Raw genomic sequence first — 24,712 nt, forward strand, 5'->3', positions numbered from 1 at the left:
CTTTGCACTTGAAGTATGCCCGTTCACTTACGTTTTAACAGGTCTGACGCTACTATGCGCCCCGGCTGTATCTAGGCTAACGGCTAACATGCTAACTATTATTTTTATGTCACTAGTCACTTGAAACAAATTTAGGACGATAGGAGACAGGTTGAAATAAACCGAAATTTCCCTTGAAGGTAGTTACGTGACTTAACAGACTTTACTTAACCACACGAAATACTTTACGTAAGTACCTCACATAACTATGCAAAGTAAGTAAGTGTACATCACAGACATTAAATCAAAAGTCAGCGTTGTTTCATGACATTACAGACTTTACGTAACTACGCAAAATGCTAAAATTTACGTCACAGACGTGTGAAGCTGAAAGTCTACGTAATGACTTTACATAGGCTAACTATGCAAAGTACTTTACATAAGTACATGAAGCACATACATTTACGTCACTTGTTTCCCATATGCAGTTATTAGTATTGTAGAACTTAGCAAGTATTTTCCTTTTCCTAAACCTAACCAAACTGCGGCCATTTCACAATCGAACTGCAATTGTTCATAATATCATACTTTATTTGTTTTTGTGTTGCCAGCATGTAATTTTGAACCATTTCTTGTCCTCCACCATGTAATGCATTGTTTAGAGTCCATTTCATGTATTCCTTTGAGAGTGTGTTGGTCCACTACAATGGACACATGCAAGTTTGTGACAGATTGACAATGAAAAATGAAAACATTTAGGAATAATTTCTTGTCAAGTAAGAAACCTAAAAAATGTATTTGTAATTTTATGATATATGCTTAAAAGGGTCACAATAAACAATGAAAAACACGTTCACGCCATTATAACATTTTCATGTTTGGCCTATATATTTTGAATTAAAATAATGGTAGAACCTTTAATCTCACGCTTTATAAACAGAAAGACCTTTATTAGTTATTTTTTTAATGTTCAATGACTGGAAAAGAAAAAAATACCACACCCCATCAATGGCCTAAGTATATCTACAACTGCAGAATGGTGCACAAGGTATCATGTGCTCTAGTCTCTTCTCTCACTCATTTGATAGTTTTTTACTGGTCATTATCTGCACAGCTTCTCCCTTTCATTACGGGCTGAATGCTGCAGCCCCCAGCAGCAAGTGAAAAACACCGTATGAAAGCCATCCTTCCCCCTTTGGAAATCAAGAGGAGCTCCTATTCATTTGCTTAATTACCTAATTAACAGAAAGCTAATTACTTTGTTGTGTGCACGCGTATGTGTGGAGAGGCTGTTACGTAACTGATAGTGATCCTCAATTAATTTGTAACTACACTCCATCCAGTCAGGGCCTTAATCCACACAACACATCACCGGCGCGACACCGACAAAACACGATAATAAATTCAGGCCCAGACACACAGGACTGCCGGGCTCCGCTGAGCTCATAGATCCAGTATTGACATGCAGATCAAGCCACTGAAGAATTAGACAGATCATGTGTTAGATCGTTGTCATAAAACTGTACATACATTAGAATTTTTCTCATTAATTACACCAGACAATTGTGTTTACAACCTTATGAAGAAAAAAAAATGCAGTAATCCTATGAAAGACTGGCTCAGTATACAAATCATAGCAGAACTGCAAATCCTGTTAGGAATATAATGGGAATAATGTTATGCCATAAGAGATAACATTTCATGAAGAAGAAGAATGGCATTATAAATTCACAGCTGAGTAGAACAGACACATTCAGAAGCCAGATAAGAATATTTTAAAGGTCATTTTCTCTAAAGATGTCAAAAGGCAAAATCTTTCATGTCAAGAAATTTGTGTCTTGCTTTTGTGTTTTCATACACTCATACTAAAATCACAGCTTTTAATTATAAAGTTCCTCCAGGTCTGGCTATGGCTGTATGTGAATGTATGTTGCTCCAATTCATGTTTGAATTCAACCCTGCAGCTTATTAGTTGAACGGCTCAGAGGACATCTGTGTGTTGCTGTGGCTGCATGCGCCCTGAGGTCATTAAACACAACACTGTGGTTGTGTTGGAGGCCATGCAGTGACTGATGCATGGCTGTGTGACTGCTATGAAATATATTGAGTCTTCACAGTGGGAGTAACAGTTTTTTTAGCTTGCCAACTTTGAGCTGTGGGACTGAGGACATGCTTTTGTAGTAAACTATAGAAATATATTTTAAAAGCTCTAGTAATATATGACTGTTTCATGCATATAGGCTAATGTAATTATTACTATAAATATAAACTGTGTTCATACAATATAAATTAAACCTTAAATGCATTTAAAGACCTACCATATTACACCCTGTCTCAGTAGGTGACAGTGCAGGTAACAGGAAATAGGTAATGTAGTGTTTTCCTGTTTGGCCTCAGTTTTGCGTCACTGTCACTATGAATTAAGATTTGTTTATATTGTGTTTGGTGCCTGGGCAGTAACAGTAACTCCTGTAACACAGTGCAATGTGTCTAAAACATAAGATATAATAAGCTACATTCATAATTTGAAAATTATATTTTTGTTTTAAATTTAATTTATTGCTTTGTTTTGTTGGGACAGTGCACAAATGAAAGTAATTGCACCAGTGTTGTAGCTACCCCACCCCATCTCCACCCTTCTGCTCCCAGAAAAGAAATCAAAATTTAAAGTATGTAGTGGTGTAGTGGTAGCTGATGCCATGGATGTAGTGCTAGGCAGACGGGTAGGTTACCAAGGAAGAAGTGGGTATGCTGTTTTATATATTCAAATGGCTTGCTGATAGGTGGCAGTGGTGGAATGTAGTTACCAGGGGCCCCAGTGTAAGCTATTGTGACAGGCCCTGATGCACGCTAGTTACTGGTTATAAGGCGCACACACACACACACACACACACACACACACACAAACACACAACCTTGCCAACTGTTTATAAAGAAGCCAAAGGAATCTAATTTAGGGAGTTTGTGTCTCTCTTGTCTTTTCTTACTGCTGCTTTTATGTTTAAAAGGCATGACTGCTCGCTGGACTTGCAGATGTGCACAGCTTGTCAGTCATGACAGATTTTTGTGCCCAAAATAGCACTAGGATCATAGAGTCTTGACATGAGAAAATATAAACATACTTGTTATCCAACAATTATTATTGTATACCTGTATATGATGTAAAAACATCAAAAACTGACATTATTTATTTATGTAAAACAAGAATATAATTTTGTTATAGATTACTACTTACTATTTTAACCAGAAAAGAAAATCATGACGGAGATGGATTGGCATTTTGGGGTTCATGTAGCCGTGCCATTTTTAATTTAATGTGAGTTCTTCTTTGAACACAGGTGCAGTTCCAAGGCGATAATCTGATTCATTCACAAGGGTCCCCTCATCCCACAGGCCCCAGTGCAACCACACTGCCTGTACTGTCTATATTTACGCCCCTGATAGGTGGGTATACTACAAACTTTATGAAAAAGAAGTCGGTGTACCTCGAATTACTGTGTATACCCTCCACTACACCACTGCAAGTACAGCCGCACAGTATACTATATAATTATGCAATAAATGAAAGCTACTACTGTCTACACAAATAACATATGTAGTGCAACATGAGTGACACGTTACTCAGACTTGTTGTGGCTATCAGACAAATGTAATGTATGAAGACATTTCTGTGAGCTGAGTATGCCTGTGAGTCATGTTCTGCTGGACTACGGCAACACCACTTGGACAAGAACTGCAGTACACTGTAATACAAGAACTGGTAGTAATAATCGGCTAATGGCTATTTGTTAAGTTAATATATGATTATGACTACATTTGCTAATGAATATTTTGGACAGCAGCTGCCTGTCATAGGATAGCGCTTTTAAAAAAATGTTTGTAATCAATATACTCGGGGGAGGAAAGAGGGGCGTACCCCCAGTGTGTAGCCTCATAATTGCTGCCTTGGTTTAAGCACCCTGTTTTTTGGATTTGGGAGACTGTTCATGTTTACAATGTGTTGGGACTGTTTTAGACCATAGTAATTACATATATACATTTTGAAAATGGGTGTACTTCCCCTTTATGAACATTACAGTAAAATGTTGGAAAGAAATGGTATAATGATACAACAGAGGATTAAGAATATATAGTTAAATCCTTAAAATACTACAGAATAAGTGGTTATTCTGTGGAAATATTAGTCATGTTTCCTGTGATGGTGTATGGTCAGAGGGTGGCGCTCTCTACTAAGAAACAGACTTCTCTGAGAGTGCTCATCAGCAGCTTTCTTCCCAGATGCAGCCATGATAAATGTAATGTCGTTTATAGCTAAATGAGCTGTGCCTCTCAGACCTTGATCAAGGACAAAAAAACGACTTAAAATATTTTCTCTTGAGGTTGAATTAATGTTGCTTTACAATGAGTGTTAACTGGACTGTTGAACTGGCCCGTGATGACTCTTGTCTTCAGGGGCCAAGTGACAGAGATTTTAATTACTGTCATAATGTTTTTGCTCCTCTTGTGACAGTCATGTTGAAGGAAAGGCTGTTTAGGAGTGAGCCAAACTTTTCAACCACAAAAAGAAAAAATATGCCAGGCAGAGATTCTTAATAACTTTGTTGAAATTTAGATGCAGTCATGTCCCCTTTCAAAATATTATGAAGAGCTGGCCCACATGCCAGAGAATATAACCACAGCAAAGTGAGAAAACCTGCACTCTGGTTATCTACACTGTCATTTTTAAAACCATAATACCACCCCCTTGAACAGTTAAAACTCCTCACAGTTGAGATTAAAACATCTTTGATGATTATGTCAAAGCATTTCATTTCTCTGCAGTGGAACAGTTATGATGGACCACAGATCAAAAAGAGAAAGAAAGAAAAAAAACGACAGGAGAATTTTCTGAAATAATAATAAGTTCATTCTGGCTCGCTTGTAATTAGTCAGCTTAGACATTTTAGCTTTTCTGACAGCCCCCTCTCTCCTGTCACACTTTGAGCTAAAACTAATGCATATCATTACATTTCCCCGTAGAAAGGACCTACTAAGTGCTACTGAATTGTACTTGTGACTATGATGTTTCTATGAAGGATCTGCGATGCAATGAACGTTGTTTACCAAAGCAGGTGGATATGACGTCACGGACTTGGGACATCAAAACAACAACATCCAAATCCGCGATTCTTCCTTTTTTTCCTCCTTCTTTGCTCGCCGTGTTAAAATCTAATAACAACATTAAGAGAGGAGCTCGTGCCTTTCTCCGCGAGGCAGACCGGCAGGCAGCGAGTGTGAAACTCCACATTTTGCTCCTTTCTCGACGCCCTCGGTAAGATGATCTCTTTCTCCCTGTAGTGAAGTTACTTAGTTAGTCCCCCCACCTCGCCACCAACAATCAAGGCGGGCGGAGTAAAAAATTTTGTTGGTGTTTACGGTGTGATTTGTTGTCGCAGGCGTTCTCGGTACACAAGCTCTCGCGTGCACGGGGTCGTTATCGCATACTAGCAAATCGGTACTCTCCGCGTGCGCCTGTTAGCTGCTGTAAAGCGTTTTCCATTCTGGTAAGTTTCACTATTATCATGATGTTAACATTAGCTTTGTATCGTGTCTAGATACCTGCTGATGCTGCACTCACACACACACACTCACACACACACACACACGGAGTTTGCCTTCGCTTTTTTGCTACCGTTTTCTACAGTTGTTACAATTAGCGAAATAAAGGAATAAACAAACACCTGTGTTATTAGCATGTGGGCTGGTCGGTAGCGCAGTTTAACGTCTCTGTAACAGGAGTGAGGTTTGTAACTACGACTGTTGTATCCTCTACTTTTTTTTTTGGAAAGTTGGGCTACTAACTTAGTTGAGGCTACTCACGAGACCCCGGGGGGAAATGCACCTTTGTAGCCACAGTTGGTTGAAAAGTGCTGGTTAGCGATAGCCGTTAACAGTTCATTACACCGCTACCTGTGACGGATACATCCGTAAAAGTTGTTAAGTTTACACGGTGAAAGGGAAGTTTGAGTGCCGTGATTTCTTTGGAGTAAGACCAGGGAGGGAGCCTTTCCCCACGTGTTAGCTGTCCTCCAAAACTCCGAAAGACCGGAGGAAGGCTTTACAACTGCACTAAACTATAGTTATTATAGCTGTAATACAGCTTTAGCTAAGAGGCAGCTCGACTTTTATTTAGCTGTCAGTCACTGGAGCTGTTAAAGGCTGTTGTTTCTGTGTGGCTGCACACAATACATTTAAAGCGGATATTCACCTCATAGTTCACTTCTCCTGACACACAAAGGATTTAGAGAATTGTTCTTTAATTATAGCTGTGGCAACTTAAACTTACACCTCGACATTAAAAGTTTTAAAGGCGTTTTATTTACCTGTATGAGGCTCAAAGTTTGAACTAAGTGGTTTTATTAAGTCAGACGTGGTGCAGCTTACAGTTGGACATTTATCGTAACTGTAAATAGGCTGAAATTGAATATCACTGTATTATCACTTGTAAAAATAGAGTTTACATTTTGTTAAATTAACAGTAACCTGTTATAACTTCAGTATGTACGTGTAAATTAAATGTTATCCTAATGCACTGTCCAAAGGAATGTACTGAAGCAAAAATATTTTGCCCTGCAGAAATACATTCAAAGCAAAGCAATACATATTTAAGATCCATTTCTGTTGAAATGTATATTTTACAACAGGTGTATTACACACTGGTAACCAGTATGCTCATGCATTTTACTGCATGCAGCTTTTAAATATATATATGTACATATTAAAAACATGTCTTGTGTAGTTAATCCATGTTGATTTATTTGTAATTTGGCAAGTCAAAGAGAATTAGTATTCCTGTTGAAAATGATAGCTTTATAAATATAAAAAACAGATTATGTATGACTAGTGAGAGTGAACTGCATACACACTAGAGTGAAATATTGCCCTAATATTTTTTACAGTAAGTCTGCAGCTGGCAACAGCGGGACTAAAACCATCTGAAAATTTACAAAAGGGAAACTGCAGCTTTAACAACTATTGCTGGCAGTGCTCCCTCCTTCTTGGTCTTTGGATTAGTCATTGTCTGAGGGGAAAAAAACACTTTTTTGTAGGAGAAGTAAAGTAAACAGCCTCCAACAAGCGAACCTTGACAACCCAGATTAAGGAAAACATTGGAGATCAAACAGTGCTGCTGCTGGGCTGTTGTCATGAGCTGCCTGAGAGAGAGCTGCAGACTATTTGAACAGGCACTGGGGTTTGTGTGCTCACTTATGCAGAAATGGACCTTCGCAAATGCTGACCCAGGTTTTAAAACACAGGATGAACTTTCTTTGCAACTTTTTCTAGGCCTGCCGTTTGACACGGCTGTTACATACAGTCAGCCTACTGCTGTTTCGGATGGGAACAACCTAACGCCGTCCCTCGCGTCTGCTTCTAGAAACCAGACTGGCTGTACTTTCTCTGCTCCATACTAGTACTGAATAAATTGAGTTGGCAGGGGGGAAAGTAAAAACGCTTGAAATTTGAGGAAGAGCAGCTGCATGCATTGTAATGACGCAAGATCCTTAACGCACCGATCTGTGATTTTGTATTATTTGGAAAGCCCTTGTTTCTAGTTTGGCCTCTTCAGGCTGGGGCTCAGGCTCTTCTTTGTAGAGAGTTGAGGTTCAACTGGTAAGAAAGTAATCAGTCACTCGTGCATTCAGCGTGAGGACTCCCATCCCTGAGTGGAGCGGCCCTCTCTTTCATCTGACGGCTCAGTATTTGTGAACACACATTGAAATACCCTGTGCTGGGCACGGAGGGGCTGTAAACTGACTGTGCACCCTTGCTTGCAGCTGAATGATAAGGAGAGTTATTTTCGGTCCAGTCTGGGAATAAGGTTCTGCATTTGCTATATTGTTTCTTTGTGATTTATTTGCTGGCTTCACCCCTCATTTGATTTCAGATACAAGACGCCCTCAAACCAGTTACTTGAAATACTTTTGCACAAAGCGAGACAAGTGACAGATGCATAAAGGGACTTTTCTGGTAAATGAATTTGTCATGTGATTTTTGCATGTTTGATTCACACAACACAAAAGGGGGAAGAGTACTGGCAATATGAATACGAGTGGTGCAGCGCGCTCATTAGTGCTGTATTACATGAATGGAAATGATAACAAAGGAAAGCAGAACAATATTTCCAGGGTAAAGGTTAGTGTGTCCCGGCCCCTGTGGCGTGCCCAGGCAGACGGTTCTCAATGCCAGGGATGGCCATTGGTCAGAGAGTGGACAGCTTCAGGTGTGCTCTGTGCAGCTCCTCAGTCTCTATGGAGACTGCAAAATGCTCTGGACGGCCATTAACTCATGTAGCCATTAATTACTGTCTTCTACTGTCATCTGTCCTTAATAAAGGGAGGGATGCTGACAAAAATGTAAATCGTCTGCATGCAACTACAATCAATTACGTTGTATTACAAAATGAATTTACTGCTGGTGTTGTGTCTCAGGAATACTGGGATACAGACTGTGTCCTGTGTGAGAAAATATCTATATTGTCTTCTGTAAAGTTGGTGTATTGAATTAGTTGTTGGTGTGTTGGTTCCAGATAAAAGTAGTTGTGTTTTTTAAGTAAATAATGAAGTGTTGTATATGCACTGAAGTTCGTATTAGGCTAGATGGGTTGCATATCATTTTGCATCTGCTACATCAATAACTTATATTGCAGTAGTACCTGTAAAAAATTATTTTGCTCAGTCCCTTTCCCCATACAGTGACTTTTCACAATTATGGTATAATAAGTATTTTATGATATCAACATATTTTACCCTTGATTTCAATCTAGGTTATATAGGTTTTTGCAAATACTCACTTGATACTTGAGAATACTGAAGGTAAAAGTTGAGCATGTTGTCGGTTGACACATCTCGATCAAGATAAAGAAAGACTTGGGACAAATAGATGAAAAATCCAATGTTGGTTTCACGCTGCGGTGTGGTTTGCATTGACATTTGACACCATGCATATCATGTTTTTATATCTTTTGCACTCAGACATAGGTGTTCATGCGTTAGCCTATTTGAATAAACAAAATAAACCCAACTCGGTCAATTTAGAAAATTATTTAAGTTCAAGTGTTCTTTTTTGTTTCTTCTCTAATTTTCCATTTTTATTTTATTTTTTTTAAAACACTTTATATAGTACCAGATGTTTTAGTTTGGGTACGCAGCAATTCCCTGTTCTCATTTTGAGTGAGTGCAAGAGGCTCTTAGCATGTAACAACTTAAATTCTGAGTTTCTTTAATAACAGAGCACTTGTCTGTTTTGGGAATGATGCAGGTAAGCTACAAACATTTTCATCCAGACATGAGGGGCTCAGCCATATGCTACAAGCTGTGCTCAGCTGCCAGGCGAAACCTCAGCACCTGTTTCTATCAGCTGTCCAGTCTGTGTGTCAGTCTGCGTGTGTTTATGATGTGGCTTCGATGGCCTGGTGGATGACATCATTTCATTTTTAGGGAATTTTCTACCAAGTATGTGTTGACGAAGGTTTCCACTGAGAGGGTGTAGTTATTCTAACATAACCTCATGTGTTGTTTGGTTTATCATGCCAGGGAGACAAACTATAAGTGATTCCTTTCTCTGGCTGAATCTCCACAGTATTTTCATAAGTTTATGTTTGAACAGCAGCGTATGATTTGCAGCCCGCAGCTCCAAAAGATGCCTCTTGCTTCCATTTGCTGTTCTTACTAAAACTTTACACAGCATAAAGTCATCTAGAGCCTAACAACATTTGATTTTATCTGTCATTACAGTTTTCAATAAGCAGTTTTGCTTTCCTCGCAATTTTGGAGAAGTCAGAAAAAGAGAAAAATAATGTGACTGTTGGTTTTCTGGTGCAGATGATATTGAAATTAAGCTTTCCTAAACTTACATGGTGGTATTCATGTTTAAAAGGTGGCCTCACTGATGTGGGATGTGATATTTACCTAAAATGGGAGTGAGACTTGTGATAGTTTAAGAAGTAACATCACTGTAAATTTGCAATTTATAAAGGTTAAACCAATTTTTTTTCCACACAACTGAAGTTATGTGGATTGATATTTTTGTGCTGCCGTTGCCAGAAATCACTTTTCAGGCAAACACTGCGGTTAGATCTGTGATACATTTTCTCTGTTTATGACGGTTAAAGTTCTGGTGGTGGCACGCTGCTCTTTTTCTGTTCAGTTGTGGTGGCTGCTTGTGTTATCTCACAGGTTCCTCTGTTTATGCCAAACTGCTGCTGGAAATATCAAAGTTTTCACATGCACCAAAGTGTTGAGATCTCAAAGGGGAATTACGCCTGTTAAAAATTCATACGTGTTATTCCTATGGTCTAAGACACTGGTTCCCAACCTGAGGGTCCCAACCCCCATTAGGGTCTGCCAAAGCTTCACAAGGGGTCATGATGCTTTCTTGATTTTAAAAGTTGTAAGAAAACTTTTAAAAATATATATACACTAGGCTTTTATCTCAGCATTTCATTCATTTCTGTTAACAAAACCAAATCAAATAGATATTTTTAAACTTCAGATTATTATTCAAGATACAGATATTAAAAAAAAAAAGTGAACATCTGAACACAAGCTATATTTATAGAACCTTCACTCTTTGCTAAACAGCCTCGTCCTGCGTCAGAAAAGTACACAGCTACAACAACCAAAAAGCTAATAAAAAAATAGTAAAGCATCAGGGAGAAGAAAGCACTGAATTAGTCAAAATACCTATTATGTATGTATGATTATTAAAAACAAACGATCAAAAACAGAAATACATAATGCAGACAAGGAATCATATGATAAGTTGCTACAAATAACAGGAAAACTCCTCTCTGATGCGACATTCACAGGAAATAATTTTCACAAAATTCATCCAAACCTCTCGTTTTACACAAACGTTCACTATTTGGGTTAATTGTACAGTTTATCAGTTGTTCTGTACTGTTATAAATATGCATTAAGTATTGTGAAATATCCATCAGTTATGTCACTTACTCAGGGGTCACCAGTTCAATGATAGGAATGATGACCCTTAAGGAAAAAGGTTGGGAACCACTGGTTTAATAAAGTAAAAAAATGTTTGTGATGTCTTGAAGTATAAAGTCTGGAACTGCTCCATAGACGGATGGATTTGTAAAGACAGATGACACCAAGAGCACTAGGGCTGTCAAAATTGCTCAAAAATGACATTTGAATATTCCTTCTAAAAATAACTCAAAGGTTCGAACCATTCAAAATTTTTTTTTTCGCTTTATGTCCACAAGAGGGCAAACTAATACAAGGAAACATACTTGTATATGTATTAATACAAGGAAACATAACTACTTGTAGGTATTTTTGTTTCAACATAAATGTCTTTACATACCTACACATTAAAACACATAAAACAATTATCTATAACATTACGTTATAAACGACCGCGGACCTCTCGCTCGCCCCCCCCTCTCTGACCCGTGGCCACACCGCCCGCGGAAGCCCTGCGACTAGCCTCGAAGCGCCGGACCGTGACCAGCTCGTGCCCTGCAGCAATCGTTTCGGCGTCTGGTCTATTTTCTATGCGAGCCGCAAGCGAATGTGTCACGCCGGGTGACGGAGACAACAGCTGGGAGCAGAACCGCTTGTCGACCAGCATGGAGAAATGCGCGTCTGATGCCAACGCCCACTCGCAAAGAGGACAGCTGCGGTGGTGTTTTTTTTTTTTTTCCACAATCGAATATCAATTTTCACATTCGAAGGTCCTTTTTTTTTTTTCAAATTCGAAATTAAATTCGAATTTAGAATATTCGTTGACAGCCCTAAAGAGCACCCAGGGGAATATTCTCAGTGTAGACCGAATCACTGTGACACTTCCTGATTAACAACTGGAGATTCATTTAAATTGCGGAGAAATTGGCAAACTTGTTTATTTTGTTTGCATTTTCAGCCATAATTGTAACGTTTAAAGATAAATAGTCAAACAATGTGGTCGATCATTTGACGTCTCTGCTGTGCTTATTTTATGTCCTGTGTTGCTCCGCTAGCATCTTTGATAAACCAAATCTACCTGTACGGAAGTTAAACAATGCACTGCTGTGGACGGGGCCGCAGCAAAACATATTTTAGCTACCCAAAAAGAATCAATATCAGTGTAAGTGTACGCTACACTTGAATATTTGCTCTGCTTTAGTTTACACACTAATCAATAGATACCACAGCAGACCGGCAATTCAGTGTTCAGCAAGGTACAATTACTGTTTTTGTCAGCAGAGTCTGGTGGCTTTCATATAATGGCTTCAATTCGCCGTCAGAAAAGGCTGTCTGACGGCGAGGTAATGCGGTGAAAATATTCTAATATAGTGCACACTTAAACTGATATTGATGGTAAGCCTGTTTTAGGTGGCTAACATCTAACTTATTTAGACAATGTTTTCGTTGTGCCATGATTCGAGGATTTTCTACCCAGAAGTTATTGTAAAAAAACATTGTGATTCGGTCTATATGTATGTATGTTTTCTGTTACTGAGAACATTACAACAGAATAATGCTCATCTGGGTATAAAAAGAAAATAATCATTCTGTGGGCCCACAAAATCAGTCCCCCACTTATTGTCTATGGAGCAGCTCTGGATTTATGACATCACAAGATTGTGACTTACTTCCCTGGTTTCTGGCCTTGAGAGAGAATAGCTCATGTTCACAAATACTGATTGAATTTTCCAGGGCCATGGAAATAACATATTAGAATTCTTAATTCAGGTGGTGTTCCCCTTAAAGACCTGTCCAAAACAGGATGCGTGGGGCTGCAAATTAAAAGCTTTCCTAATCGGGCTAAATCATTATGTTAGATCAGTGTGAGAATGAGAGTAGCAGAGCCCAAATTGACTAATATGAAAATGTCACAGACTATCACTTAAACCCTGTTAACTCTAGCAGGCAGCGTAATGTAGAATAAGGTTACAGGAGCACATCTTTAAGGGCCTCATGCTTGACTTCTTGGCTGTGTTTTCCGTTGGCAGTCCCAGCCTAATAAGAAACATAACATGGCAGGGCCTGCTCTTCCATCATCATTGCCGGGTGGAAAGTTGGTGTGCTTTGATCATGTCTTTTGGGCGCATCACTCCGGCTTAGCCTGCTGCTCGCTATGTGATAAGCCATCAGAGTACTCAGATCTAAGCCGGCAGCTCCGTGGGCTTGAGGAGAGACAGGAGAGAGTAATGGAGATGAGGAGAGAGCAGCAATGCAAATTTTGTTGACAGACTGTTGCTGCAGCTGTTCTCTTTGCCTTTGAATTCAACAATGTTACTGTCCCTCTCCACTCGTCTGTGAAGAAAAGGCCATGTTTCATTTTTAAGTCCTTTTTTAGTGGAACCACACTGTTCCTGTAGTGTATGTTGCCCTCTTGGCAATTAAAACACCTTTAATTAGATGCTCGTATTAATTGCCTCAAAAACACATGTGATTCAATTATTTTACAAAGTGTTACGTTCAGATGTAACCGCGCTTGACTGATACAAGTTCACTTTGAAGTTGAATGCTCCGTTTTTACGCTGCTATCTTCAGTCTGTACATAAAACATCATTTTTGGACCCCCCATTATGAAAGGGTGCTCCTAATTGACGGGTTGTTGCTTGTTTATTTGATATATATTTACCAGCTGGGTGGTAATTGGGAAGCAGTAATTACCCAAGATGCAGTGCAGCGCTTCAGCAGAGGTGCTACCACGCTGATGAGTCTGGATCACAGATGAAAGTATGCAGGTTACTATTATCATCCTTGCAGACTGTTTAAATACTTGACAGCGGAGAGCAGAGATGGCTAATTGGGCCCCATGTCCCTTATACAGTCTCATTGTTTACTGTTATGATGTACAGTGTGAGATCAGAAGCACCGTACTTTTATCTTTGTGCCTTTTTTTTCTCATGTACAATTGTTACCAGTATACCTGAGCGGTTAATAGCAACAATAAAAGGCCAGTGTATGTAAGGGCCTCATGGATTTGGAGTCCCCCCTGATGATGTAGTTCCTTCACTGATAATGGCCTTGTTAACTGAGATTCATTACCTCTTCATTCAGAGTCCCCTGGATATTGAGGGAGAGTGTTCTCAAACTACTTGCTTTGCCACGGTGAAGTCATACTGATGTGGTTTTGCGAGCTATTCATGGAAGGTGGTGACGGTATCTTCCCCGACTCCTGATGATTCAGTTGACCTGAGTCTGGGGTGGTGGGGGTGGTATTTGACTTTGTTTGCTACTCAATTCCACTTTCACACCAACTCTCGCTTTCTCTCTCAGACACTCTCTCTCTCTCACTCTCCAATTCCCTCAAACATACAGAGATGCACACCTTGTTTGTGCGCAGGCTGCTGCTGTTTGATAGCCCGCTCTCCCAGTAGATCTTCAGACATTGTTGTTGTTTGCCTGTATTGGTTGGAGTGTGTGACTTGCATTTGCCCGGGCTCCTTGGAGGGAGTTTGTTTTTGTTCTCAGTGTTGTAAACAGGGTGGGGCTCCATTCCCAAACCACTCAGTTGGAGATGGTTATTTTCACAGGAGTTATTTTTTTGTTTATCATCTCAGTCAATAGATTAGCCTGGGATGGAATTATGTGTTGGAGCAGATAGTGTGGCTAACCATTTGCTGCATGTGCTGACTTGATAAACACTTTGTCATTGTTGTTTTTGTGATTAAAAGAAGCTCTTAAGCTAACTCTGTTAGGGTTGGGCGATAGTTCAGTTGTATCATTCATATCTTTCCATATGATTATACTAAATGCCAAAATTCTAATTTTACTGCAGACTGGACGGAGAATCTTCCCCTTATTTTAGTTATTTTCAAAAGGAAAACTTTTTACTCATACTTCTATTAACAAAATGGTTTTACGTTTAACATTTATAGTAGTAAGATGTTTGTTCAACCAAAAATAACCCTTCCATATTCATTCCTTTGAGGGTCATTCTTATACAATAATAATAATTTAGTATTACTGTAATTCTGTGAAACTGCGATATTTTCTGAGACCGTTATTGTAATGTGAAAGCCTCATACAGTTGCAACCCTAAGATATATATTTATATATATATATGTATATGATATAGATTATTATCATGATCAATCAATCAATCATTGTTTCTTTCAAGTTTAAAGGCAGATTTTTCCTCCTTAGTGACAGTTGAAGAAACCACAGGGTTAATTGTGGTTAGAACTTTTTTGTTGTTGCCAGGCTGTGACAAACACTTGCCAAACAGTGAAACACCTCACAAATCTGAGGTAGATTCAAAACAATTGTAATCAGAATGATTATTAATAAATTAAACAACAAATAGACAAATAACACTCAACTTAATTCTGGTCAGTAGTATGTGAAAGTCTTTGGTTAAGGGTTTTAAACATTTTACGGTTTAAAACATTTTCTAAGTGTTTTAGCTGTCAACGTAAACAAAATAAAGAGAAAAAAAAATATTGCACAGTATGCAGTTTGTGCCTTTTTGCAATCAAAACAAAAATAAAAGACTGAATTTGATGGCATCATGAAATTTCATTCATGGTTGATGATGATGTCTATCTGACATGACTCAGGCAGAAATCATGTTAACAAACAAGGAAATATATTTAAGTTTTATTCATGTTACGTTTAGTCACATTTGTTGATGCTGTGTCATATTATTCTAATAAAAAAGCCTCAAGTCAGTGACGTTAACTTGCTAACTTACAGTTAGCATTAGACAAGTAGCTAAACAGCTACTCTAGCTAACGTTATGTGGAGAATTCAATCTTGGTGCAGCCCAGTGGTCAAAACAAACATACTAAAGAAAACTTCATGAGCGTGTTGAATGTTGCAACCTTATGATGTTAGCTACTGTACAAATTAGCGCAGAGCAGAGACAGGCTTTGAGGCCAATTTTACATAGTGGCTAAACTGTGGAATTACATGATGCTATTGGACCCAGAAAGTCTTTTTTCCATAGACTTACATTGTGAAAGAGATGTCTGTACATTTTTTTGAGCCTCACAGCACCTGTGAAATGACTGGTTTCACTATCAGAATTTGATCCATTCGGTACGATAACACTTTGAAAGTCTAGAAGAGCTGCAAGATTAAATCATTTTATCCCCATTCAAGTTAGCGCAGCGTAAAACTGTAAGTTAGCCGCTTCGCAAGCAAAGTTTTTAGTGTGCTTGCTCTGCGGGCCCAACAATGTGGAAGGTCTGGATGATTTTATACCCGGGAAGTCGACCTTTTTGGCTCCATGCACCACCTAGCAACTTAGATAGAAATGAATGCAGCCCAGCCTCCAACACTGTGGTGCTCCAGTTCTCTTTATACATCCATGACTGGCTTTGTGACTGGTGTCGTCTTATTCTTCTACTACTTCCTTTTCTTCTTTAACTTCTTCTTCTGTTTAATAGTGGGTGGCAACTAGTTTAAGGTACATTAGCGCCCCCCTCTACAGGCGTGTGGTTAGTTTGATTATATCAAACATTTATCAAATAATTGGTACGTTTCTTACAAGGAAAACTGTATAGAGAAAATTATCATTATCATTTTATTTATATGCCCAATGTAAGGGTTCTCATTTTTAAACAAATAAGTAATGTGTCATCCTGCAAAGATACATTTTTCAATTACAGAATGTTGTTTCTAATAAAACTCTTCCGCAGTCACCACGTTAACTTTTTTTTTGTTTGAGATTTTAGATTTAGATTTTTTTAATACTTCTTCAAATATTGTAACATATAAAAAATAAAGTAGTGATGATCACAATATTTATTTTGTCCATTTTCAACACCCCAGTTTATACAATGTAATATACTTTAACTTTGCTTTTAGGTGGGGCGTCGGTGGCTTAGTGGTAGAGCAGGTGCCCCATGTACAAGGCTGTTGACGCAGCGGCCCGGGTTCAACTCCAGTTTGTGGCCCTTTGCTGCATGTCACTCCCTCTCTGTCACCCCCTTTCATGCTTGTCTGTCCTATCAAATAAAAAGGCTAAAAATGCCCCAAAAAATATCTTTTAAAAAAAAAACAACAACTTTGCTTTTAGACATTGTGAGATGATAGTGCCCCTTGCTCCCATGTATAACTCTAATCACAGTAAAAACATTTGGTACTCTCAGTAAACTCACTCAGCTCATAGCATTATTTTCTGACTTTGTTAAAAAGTGTTTTTGCCAGACGAAAAGAATGAGGTTGTCCTCAGATGTGGAAATATCAGAAGCAAATTCAATATTGAGATTTCAGTTAAAGGCCAAAAGGTCATAATGAATTAGAGTCCCAACCCAGTTTCCAAAACAACATTTTTGTTTATTATAGCCAGTTGGCTGAACACACCCCTGGCTAGGAATGACTATGGCTAGGGATTGTCCTTTTCTAGCCCACTAGTTCTGGCCAATATCTGGATTTATGCAGACGTGCAGCATGTTCAGTATTTGAGGCTCCTGTTTATCAAGTGAGTGTAAAGGTGAGATCCACACAGAGATCCTTGTCATGTGATACATCTGTGGCTTTCACTGAGCGGCTCTGCATTAGATGCTGCGGCTGTGTGTAAAGTCCCTTTTAGATGATGGGAGGCTGCAGTGGCTGATCTTGCAAAGGTCTCACCAAAATCACGCAGCAGCAAGCATAGCAGTCCGTTGTGTGACGTGCAGCAGGCGGCAAGTTTGAAATGGACAGCGGCTGGAATTTGGAAAATCTGTTGTTTGTGAGTGGGAAACTCATCCTGCTGTGCTGCTGCTGCAAAGACTGTCAGGGTCTCATTGCACTAAATGCAGAGGCGAGACGCAGCTGTATAAGGTTCATACAACCATTTAAATACAGTTCTCACTCCTTATATGAGTTCTAAATATGCTTATGTCTTTCTGTACATTACAAGACTGTCACTACAACATGCAGTTGTCAATCTCAGACAAGAGCAGTGTGAGTGATGCAGTTTACTCAACCATATATTTTATAGGGGAAAAAACACCAAACTTCAGTGAAATGAAAGGTTATGAATCCATCATAGCTGCACAATTTATCAAATCAAAATCATGTCGTCGATTAATCTCAAATGCAGTTTGAATGATTATAGGAGATGCTTCAGCAGCAGTTTGTGTAATAGCCTGGTGCTGGTAGTATTCCCCTGTTTCCTAAGACAAATGTGCTTTACCTCTGTACAGTAGCATGCACACGCACACTGGTAGCCAAGTGACACAACAGCGGGCGGTAACAACAGGCACGTACGTAGCTCTCGTGTAAAGACGTTATCTGTGAAAAACAAACTGAGTGTTCTCAGTGTTGAGAAAAACTGTAGACAGCAGCAAAAAGTTGGTGTTGTACAGGATGGACCTTTTGGAGTTCAGTCATGAGTTTTGTATAAGAGCACAAACACAACAGGGTGTCTGCAGGTCCTTAAAAAGTCTTAAAATGTCTCAAATTCAACTGTATAAATATTAGGCCTTAAGAAATTGTGTTGTCTTAATTGTCACAAATATTTGAGCTAATGTCATTTAACCATTTTTTAAGTTTCTTTTTGCCGAATGAGTCAAGCTCTCCTGTATAAAAAGTACACATTTCTGATATTACAAATTTTTAAACTCACCACTGAACCTAATACTTAACTTTATTCTTGCACTTACCTGTTGGCTAACTCACTGTAATTACCATAGTCCTACATAAAACCTACCTCTGCATGAAACAACATACATATACTACTTACCTTTATACTCACCTGCAATGTTTGGATAAGAAAAAGGTTGTTTGTCCAAAAAGTCTTAATATTGGTTAAAAATTATTTTAAAAAGCAGTAAATGTAAGTGTCTGATACCTGCAGACACCCTAACATAAGCTCCTGAATAACTATTTCATAAACCAGCATTTGCAGAGGACCTGAATGGGTCAATGCCAACTTAGCCCCATGACCCTGACGTTCGAGTGAATGCACATTTATATTAGGAATGCAATTTTTGTTAAATGTTTTCGTGGCTTGCAAGACATTTATCTAAGTGACTACCTGTCTAGTCTGAGAAGAGACAAAGAGAAAGACCGAGAGAGAACCAGAGAAAGAGTGTATGAGTGGGTGAGTGAGAGAGAGAATCTGAACTGGAACTGAAACTTTATTTGTTACTTAATTTGTTCCAGGCACTATAGTGAAAAGCATGAGAAAAGATCTAATCCTGTACATTAGCAGTGATGTGAATAGACCTTCAGTTGCAGATCTGAGTCTTGTAAACGGTGATGACGAATGGTTGTACCAGAGATTCATTTGTGACAGGAGTAGTTTACGAATTGGTCAAACACGTGTTAAACCACATCAGATATGTGGGGTTGTGTACAAAAGGGACATAGATTTGTTTCACATTATTGTTTTATTTATATTTAGTATGTATTTCCGTTTTCAATGAGTGAAACTGACAAGTGACATCAAAGTGCCTTCATGCACACGTGCTTCAGAGTTGCTTTCCTCTCAGCTCGCTGCTGTTAACCATTTACTATTTACTGTTTACAGCCTTTTGTTGGGAATGCACTGCACCTGTTGTAAACACTGTGAATATGGTGCGGCTTAAGCAGTCAGCTGTTCTCAGGTATTGGCTATTTTTCTAAAAGCCTTTCTATGTTGTGTACGTGGAGTGCATGATGTACAAGCTTTTAATGTGTTGACCAATCAATTCCTCGCGCTGAAAACAACTCACAGTTAGAAATGAGTAAATCAATCTTTTCATATCCTGCTACAGAGAGGATTTGGGCCAGGATTTTGAGTGCATTTCTGTGTACTTCATACACAATTGTATGCAGTGATTGAAGGGCTAATTCAAAGAATTTTAATCACTCCGACCAACCCTCTTGCAGTGTCATCTTTTTTGCAAATTCCCCATAAAATGAATAGATGAGCAGTCTCTTTATAGAGCATAATGGCTACATTAGAATATGAGATGGATAGCAGATGAAAACTCTGTATCCTTCATGCACTCTTTCTCTTTCACTCAGTCACTCTGATCTCTTCTATCAATAGCGGCCCTGTGTAAAAGACCTTGCAGGCCACAGTGAAGTGTTCAGTTGAACCTCACATAGACAGAGGGATGGAAAAAGCAGAGGTGAGAACAATTTGAGCAGTAAATTGTAGAGTAACTGGCGCGGGATCGACTGTTTCAGAACCGGCCTTAGCTAATGTATGATTTCATGCCGTGGAACCAATAATAGATTTGTTTTGTCTCCACCTTCATTGATTGCAATGCCACACCCTCCTACCAGATTCACAGTGACAGCTCTTTTTCCACCAAGTGAGATCATGCCATTGGAGGCTGTGTGTTGTTTTCATCAGGGCCAACCACATAGTGCCAGTCAATATGTAAACAATGGTGGAGACAGTTTCTCATTGCCTAACTGACATTTCTCATTGCTTGGCTGATGATTCATCTGAGAGATGTCATCTCGTGAAGTGTTTTCAGGGTGCACTGTACTTACGGTGGTTTCAATAATTCACTCTGTGATCTTTGTCCACCACATCCACTGCTGTATACTGTATATGCTAATACTGGAGGCCTTTCGGGGCCACTCACTTCATGTTTGGACTCTGATCCATAAATAAGCAACGATTTTCCAGATCATGTGACCAGACTTGGAAAAACAAGTTCTTGCAGACAGTACTGTTGCCCCATGTGTTGTCATCAGCTCAAAGGTCTACAAGTTAGTATGTATGGAGGTGATTACTGTAAATCATAGAGGATAATAATGCATGTTATATGTTGATTTACTTTGTGCATTGCATGCAAATCCTTGAACTCATTGAGTTTGTTGAACATTAGAAGTAGCTTTGTTCATGTCCAAAATAACTTTGCATCAATAGATAAAACAGCTTTTTGTCATGTGCTCAGGTGCTTTGAAAGGACTGAGCCTGGTCATATAAAATGCCTTTCCTTTTTTTATTGAAGGCAGAATGTGCAATGTATTAGTGCTGACTGATATGGGGTTTTTGAGACTGATACATATTTTAGAGGCGGGGAAAAAAAATCACTGATAACCGATAAAGTGATTTTTTTTTTAAGTGGAATGAAAATAGACCTTTTAAGTGTGGATTGGTCATCGATTTTGCATTGATTTGACTAAACAAAGGTACTCGGGAGGCTTCTTAAATTTTTGTTTTGATAATATTTAACATTATTACACACTGTCAACCAATTCTATAAACTCAACACCCAAGATTAAAGAATACTTTATTTGTCCCACAGCACTTTGTCTTGGACATTAAGGCTGCCATATAAAGATACATATTGCAGAAACAGATGTTGATTGTATTTGCTAGATCCCTGCTGAATTGGGTGAAACTGTGTAATGGCACCAATTCTAAAACACTCCAAGCACAGTCTTTAAGTTTTTATATTGGCATGTATCAGAAAAAATATACAGTGATACCGATGTCTGCATTAGCCCATATTGGCCAATAGAATCGACTGACATATAAAACGGTCGAGCTCTACTATGCACGCTTCAAATTTGAGATGAAATTGTATATATACATAGTCTTTGCATACAATTTACGATAAAATTCAAATAATATTGCTGACTAATATTTCCACAGCACTAGGGCTGGGTGATATAGCAAAAAAAAAAAAGTAGTTTTAAAGGAGTACTCCACTGAAAAGCTGTCATTTTAACACAAGAGCTATGAGGAGGCAATACCAAGACACAGACAGAGGGTGGTTAGATTTTCTCACTATTTTTGTGTGTATTTTTTCAAAAAGGCAATTTATAAGACAACACACTGTAATATAACACAAATAACATATTTCATCTCCTTAAAATGTAAGCCAAACTAGTCTTTTGAAAGTCAACAGGTTGAAAATACACAATGTCCATCCGGTTTTCTACGGACCATTTAAAACTCTTAAAGCATTTAATTCATTAATCTAAAAATAAGGCCTTAATTGATTGTTGTTTAAATGTCTGAAATCGATCTTTCAGAAGTCTTAAAAATGCTAAAACATGGGAAGTAGGATAGTATGAGTTGTTTTTTTCTGATGTTGCATTGTATAACCTCACCATATTTGTTAACAATTATTTATTTTATTTTAAATTTATTATTTATTTTTTAAATTCTGTGCCTTTCACATCATGTGATGCATTACTGCTAGCTAGCTGTCACTGTACTCTGGACGATATGGGGAAGTGCAAATAAAAAAAAATAAAAAAAAGCTGTTTAAGTATGATTTCACAGCATGGCGTATTTTATGCAAAAAGTTTTTTCAAACCTGGCACGATGGAATTAAAAAAAAAAACTGGAATCCCACGTGCAGAGCGAGAAATACAAAATCGCCAAAAACTAGCCATCAAACTGCTAGTATTTCCCAGTTCTGTTCTACCCTCGTCTTCGCCACGAGACAAAAAGGTCCTAAACCCTAAGTAATTGATGTCGGGTTTTTTTCTTCCGTTTTGAAAAGGTTTGTTAAGTTTTTATAAATTCAACTCTGGGTGGCATTAAAAAAAGTCTTAAATCTAACTTGCTTTACGCTGTTGGAACCTTGATCCATACCAAACAGTGAAGTTGGGTCAACTGTTTATATAGACAACCAACTATAGGGGCATTGTGTTTTAACATTCTGCATAAGTCTGCTGTTTACTGACGTTATAATAGGATTAAACTGTGTTATCCACATTCTGCATGTTTTTTGTCCTGTAATTTAATGGTTTCCACTGTAGAAAATAAAAGAGAACTGCCATATAATAGTAATGACAAACTGAAGTGAAATATTTCTCTCCCTCTGACTCCTGGTAAATAATAGTTGTAGGTGCCTTTTTTGTTTTACGCCTCTTCAGATGCTGTGAGATTTGGTCAGTGACACCTGACTGACAGTGGAACAGACGTGAACTCCTCCTTGTATAAAGTCACCTGGCAGTGAGGTTACAGGAGGCAAAGATTTTTCTCGCTTTCATGTTCTGGGAGTGAAACCATAGATATTTCTCGCCACTCGTGCTAATGTAAATGATTTGCATGGAGTTTGTCCCTGCTGATTAAGGCTGTTTGGACTGTTCTTCTTTGGAACCGTGCCAATTGAATTTTCTGCCTTCTAACACGCTTGGAGAGTGGGGAATATGGTTCTCATTGGGGCCTGAGGCTTGATCTCCTCCTTGCCTCCCCCAATCCTTTCACATCACTCTGACAATTAGTGAGCTCGACCATCCCCAGATGACACACGTAATTAAAGAGTTGGCATTATAATTACAATGTGTTTATTGTCTGTTTATGGGTTTTGTGCGGTGCAAAACGCGCTGGGAGATTTCTTTGGTGTAAACGGATTGAGGGCTGTTAATATACTTGGTGGTAAATGCGATTTCATGTGGTTAACATCTCGATATCTCCTTTATCAGCCCTTTGACAGTTGCTCTGTTTGTAACGCAATTTGGCTGACAGCAGAAACTGGCACCCGAAAAAAACAAATTATTTAGTCATGGGCTTTTAACGGGCACAACGGTAAATGCATGTTAAGTAAATGATGCAATTTATTCCCTTCTCCTCATTGCCAGGCTGGCTGCCACGGGACTTCTGCCAGCTTTAAATAAGTGGTACCCAGATGGTATTCGCATGATGCCCACTTGGTTACAAAACGGTCCTGGGGAATAAAGCTGACTGCCACAACATCCAGTGGGTCAGCCGGTGAGCCTGTTGCTTTTGCACTCTGCGTGTGCAAATGGGTTAATGTTGTGTCACTTTGCTGAATTCTTGGGGAAGGTTGTATCTCAGGGGGTCCTAAATGAATTGGAAAAGAGCCCCGTTAATGAGGAGGGCGGGATAGAGTGATAGGGGAGAGAGATTCTCTGCAGGAGTTCGTCTTTTTTTTCCTCTACTAATGTCGAGCTTCTTGATTCCTCAGAAAAGAGCGAGGGAGGCAAGTGATGAGCTTTGTCTCTGGAGTAATATAAGTCTGTCAACAATGTGATTTCTTTACCGTCTTATCTTAAAAATGTCAAAGTCTCGTCTCTGCATGCATTTTGCAGTCTTCCTCCTGCTCTGCAGCTGTGCCGGTCTCTGTGCTGGCTGCCTCCTGGAGAAGTGGTGAACTGTGTCATCTCTAGCCACTAACAACCAACAGCTGCAGCACCAGCCACCGCTGCAGATCGAGGGACAATGTGAAACTGATTTCCAAACGCAGAGAAATAAATAAACAAAGCCCCTGGAAAAAAAAGAAACAACACCACAAACAACACACAGCTTATGCAAATGCTGTGGAAATGTGTTCGCAGATCGATAAGCCCTATTTGTGTACGAAGAGACTCTAGGACAAGAGTGACCATTTTACACAGAGATACACATTGCTAAGTTTGCTATTTTATCTGCAGTAGCTACCCCCGAACATCTGTTTAGTTTTTATCTTCGACAGTACATGTTAAACCCACACATTATGATGAAACACAAACTATTTGTTGTTGAGTTGTGACATGAAACGACTCAGAACTGGGCAGGGTGCTCGCCGCTGTCTGCGCATAAAGACACCAGATGTTCGAGGCAAAGTTTTTAGTCATTGTGGTGGGAGAGGGGTCAAACTGTCAGTGGGTTAAAGGTCGAACGGCATAAAAAACTGCAGCACCCACATAGTTAATTAGAGATGAGAGATTTATTGCGGAATGGTATATTTATGTTAAGTTCCACTTTTGCTGCTGTTGTTTTGAACCTGATTGTAAAATATGAGTGTTCTGTCAAAGTCTGTTGCAAGACACGACAATTTCTTATGTGAGATATCAGTTTTTTCCATGAATGAAAAATGAAATCTTAACAGCTCGTCCCATTGTTT

General features: G+C 38.9%; 1 protein-coding gene across 12 annotated transcripts in view; it reads left to right on the plus strand.

Moving 5' to 3' along the window:
• Positions 1-5,101: 5,101 nt before the first annotated feature.
• foxp1b (forkhead box P1b) overlaps positions 5,102-24,712 on the plus strand; it is a 183,957-nt gene continuing 164,346 nt past the window's right edge. For 4 of the 12 annotated variants that reach the window (XM_050038830.1, XM_050038835.1, XM_050038837.1 and 1 more), the window contains exon 1: positions 5,345-5,522. The gene's annotated coding sequence lies outside the window, so the exon portion shown is untranslated. Of the gene's footprint in view, positions 5,291-5,343; positions 5,523-24,712 lie in introns of those variants that run through there. The other 8 variants (XM_050038838.1, XM_050038842.1, XM_050038843.1 and 5 more) reach the window with 4 other exon arrangements.

This window comes from Epinephelus moara, chromosome 24 (genome assembly GCF_006386435.1).
Source record: "Epinephelus moara isolate mb chromosome 24, YSFRI_EMoa_1.0, whole genome shotgun sequence".
NCBI classification, from domain to species: domain Eukaryota; kingdom Metazoa; phylum Chordata; class Actinopteri; order Perciformes; family Serranidae; genus Epinephelus; species Epinephelus moara.